This window comes from Hylobates moloch, unplaced genomic scaffold, assembly GCF_009828535.3.
Source record: "Hylobates moloch isolate HMO894 unplaced genomic scaffold, HMol_V3 SCAFFOLD_19, whole genome shotgun sequence".
Lineage (NCBI taxonomy): Eukaryota > Metazoa > Chordata > Mammalia > Primates > Hylobatidae > Hylobates > Hylobates moloch.
In genome coordinates, this window is record NW_026652294.1 from 13,640,077 (window position 1) to 13,644,294 (window position 4,218).

Consider the following 4,218-nt stretch of genomic DNA (forward strand, 5'->3'; position numbering starts at 1 on the left):
TCTCCTGACCTCGTGATCCGCCCGCCTCGGCCTCCCAAAGTGCTGGGATTACAAGCATGAGCCACCGCGCCCGGCCCTCAGGGGTGGTTTTAAAAAGGAGTGCGTTTTTCAATGCTGCACCTTGGGAGAAGCAGATTTTTGGGATTTTTTTTAGAGGGATTGGGGGTCGTGTTTTTCAGCAGTAGCAACGACACTCTTATGTTAACACGGGGGCTTTCACTTTTACCAACCCCCTAATAAAGGTGAAGAGAGCATTGTGTGCCAGCTGTGTTACTGTCCCCACAGGAGCTCTGTGAGGGGGCTCCGCACCCACTGGCCCATCTTTTTTTTTTCTTTTTTTTTGAGATGGGGTTTCATTCTTGTTGCCCAGGTTGGAGTGCAATGGTGCAATCTTGGCTCACCGCAACCTCTGCTTCCCGGGTTCAAGTGATTCTCCTGCCTCAGCCTCCCGAGTAGCTGGTATTACAGGCATGCGCCACCACGCCCAGCTAATTTTTTTTTTTTTTTTGAGATGGAGTCTCGCTCTGTCACCCACGCTGGAGTGCAGTGGCGCCATCTCGGCTCACTGCAACCTCTGCCTCCTGGGTTCATGCCATTCTTCTGCCTCAGCCTCCCGAGTAGCTGGGACTACAGGTGCCTGCCAGCACACCTGGCTAATTTTTTGTATTTTTAGTGGAGACGGGGTTTCACTATGTTAGCCAGGATGGTTTTGATCTCCTGACCTCGTGATCCGCCCGCCTCGGCCTCCCAAAGTGCTGGGATTACAGGCGTGAGCCACCGCGCCCGGCTAATTTTGTATTTTTAGTAGAGACAGGGTTTCTCCATGTTGGTCAGGCTGGTTTTGAACTCCCAATCTCAGGTGATCCGCCAGCCTCGGCCTTCCTAAGTGCTGGGATTACAGGTGTGAGCCACCGCGCCCAGCCATGGCCCATCTTACAGATGAGGAAATTAGGCTCTGATAGGTTCCAGAACTTCCTGAAGGTCCCATGGCTTGCAAGTGGGGGCACCAGGCCTCAAACTCAGGCTTGCTGACTCATGAGCCTACTCTCTTCCCACCACGTGATGTTTCTCCAGCCTCCCCAGTTTCCTGGGGAGGAAAGGAAGATAATCCAAGAGCCCATAAGGCCCCAGGTGCTTTCAAGTTGGCCACCTCCTTGTTGCCCACCACCATTGAGGGTGCAGAGGAGCAAACCAAGGGTCTAGAAGTGACGCGATCTCTCAGCTCAGCAGAGCTTCATCATGAGAGCCACTCTCTCTCTATTACAGGTGCTCTCCACCTGCCTTTAAGGTTCTGCCTGGCTGGGTGCAGTTGCTCACGCCTGTAATCCCAGCACTTTGGGAGGCCAAGGTGGGCGGATCACGAGGTCAGGAGATTGAGACCATCCTGGCTAACACAGTGAAACCCCATCTCTACTAAAAATACAAAAAATTATCCGGGTGTCGTGGGGGGCGCCTGTAGTCCCAGCTACTCGGGAGAGTGAGGCAGGAGAATGGTGTGAACCCGGGAGGGGGAGGTTGCAGTGAGCCGAGATCGCACCACTGCACTCCAGCCTGGGGGACACAGCGAGACTCCTTCTCAAAAAAAAAAAAAGAATTAGGGCAGGCGGGCAAAAGGTGTTTGTGCATGACACATGAGCCTGTGGGGTAGAGGCGGGAGAGGCGGGGTACAGGGACATGTGGGACAGATGGTTCCTGGGGGAGAAGCCTCCTCCTCACCAGCTGGTTCCCAGGGACAGCATGCTTTGTAGCTCTCATTTCCAGGCCTACACCTGAGGCAGGGAGAAGAGGGGAATGAGCAGGCACGTCCATGAAGCTGAGGCCTCTGGGGGCAGGACTGGTGGAAGGGGCCCTCTGCCTCTAGCCACCTCATAGCCCAGCCCTACCAATAAATAACCATGGTTTTGCTAATGCCTCCAAGTACTGGACCTCAAAAGTCACAACTACCCGGAGCTTAAAAAGAAGTAAATAGGCTGGGTGCTGTGACTGACACCTGTAATCCCAGCACTTTTGGAGGCTGAGGCAGGTGGACTGCTTGAGTTCAGGAGTTTGAAAGTAGGCTGGGTAACATGGCAAAACAATAAATACAAAAATTAGCCAGGCCTGGTAGTTCCAGCTACTCAGGAGGCTGAGGTGGGAAGATTGCTTGAGCCTGGGAGGTCGAGGCTGCAGCGTGCCAAGATCGTGTCACTGCAGTTCACCATGGGCAACAGAGTCAGACTGTCTCAAAAAAAAAAAAAGGAGTGAATAAACATGAAGATTGGGCCCTGTGACCCCCAACACACACACACGCGCACACACACACACACACACACACACACGCTCCTTCCTTTTTTTTTTTTGAGATAGAGTCTCACTCTGTTGCCCAGGCTGGAGTGCAGTGGTGCAATCTCAGCTCACTACAACCTCCGCCTCCCGGGTTCAAGCTATTCTTGTGCCTCAGCCTCCTGAGTAGCTGGGATTACAGGCATGTACCACCACACCAGGCTAATTTTTGTATTTTTAGTAGCGACAATTTCACCATGTTGGCCAGGCTGGTCTCGAACTCCTGACCTCAAGTGATCCGCATGCCTCGGCCTCCCAAAGTGCTGGGTTTACAGGTGTGAGCCCCTGCACCTGGCCACACTGCTTCCTTAATGTATTAGTCAGGGTTCAATCAGAGAAACTGTACCAGTAAGGGGATACAGATTAAGAGATTTGTTGCAAGGAGGTGATTTGCGTGATTGTGGGGCTGGCTAGGCAAGTGCAGTAAGTGCAGGCTGGAACTCTTGTCAAGGGCTGAAGCTGCTATCCACAGGCAGAATTTCTTCTTCAGGAAAACCTCAAGTCTGATTTTAAGACCTTTCAACTGAGTCTATCAAGCCCACCTAAATTATCTAGGATATCCTCCCTTTATGTAAAGTCAACTGACAATGGACTTTATTTGCATCTACAAAATAACTTCACCAAAACATCCAGTTTAGTGTTGGAATAATTGGGGCCTTTAGTCTAGCCAAGTTGACACAGTAAAAAGGATATCACACTCAGCTGGGCATGGTGGCTCACTCCTGTAATCCTAGCACTTTGGCAGGCCGAGGTGGGAGGATTGCTTGAGGCCAAGAGTTCCAGACCAGCCTGGGCAATGTAGAAAGACACCATCTCTGCAAAACATAAAAAAAGATAAATTAGCTGGGCTCAATAACTATGCCTATAGTCTCAGCTACTCAGGAGGCTAAGGTGGGAGAATCACTTGTGCCCAGGAGTTCGAGGCTGCAGTAAGCTATGATCATGCCACTGTACTCCAGCCTGGGTGACAGAGCGAGACCGTGTCTCAAAAACAAACAAACAAAAAACAGTGGAACATTGCTTTACATATATTAGAGCACTTACCACACGCCCTGTGGTTAAGTGATTTGCATGCAGCATCTCAGTGAGTCTCAGAACATCCCGTGACAAAGGTATCCTTCTTGTCCCTGATTTTACACGTCAGGAAACAGCCTCAGAGAGGTGAGGAGACGCCCACAGTCGCATGGTGTGGTGCACCTGTGTTCTGAACTGTCACTTGCTATGGCCTCTCCCTGTGAGCCTCTCTTTACTCTGCCTTGTCTCCTTGTCCTGGGGCAGTAAGTTAGGGTTCAAGACCCCACAGGATGTGAGGATGTTTCTTCCACTCCGGACCTTAGTTTTCTCCCCTAAGTGGTTCTATCTCTCCTGGCCTTTCTGAGTTTGGAAGGGAGGCACCATTCTGGTACGACTTTCTCAGGCCTGTGCTGCCATCTATGGGGCCCGAAGGTGCTCGCCACGCTCCAGACCCGCCACCTGGCAGGCAGGTGAGCTTGCATGTGTGAAGAGCAGCGGGATGCGGGGGAGGGAGCAAGCCTAGTAACAAATAAAGCAAATATCATCGGCTCTTGTCCTCAGCTGCTCGCTCAGGCCCCCCAGAATCCTCTAGCATTTCTGGGGATTAGGAGGGTGGTGGGGTTTTCACCTCTATCACGTCTGCTGCCAGCCTGGCGCCCAAAGGTTCGGCCGTCACCCGCCCCAGCGGGTCCCTGGAACCGTCGGGATGCCCAGGCTGCCAGGGGGTCTAATGGGAAACTGGGAGTTTCTTTCACCTCATCAGGCCGCAGGATAGGTCTGCAGTGCGACTCAGGCTCCCGCGGGGACCCGCCCACTTCCTCCTCCGGGGGAGGAGGAAGAGGCTCCGGGGGAGAGCCAAGGAGGCGGGGAAGAGGAGCTGCG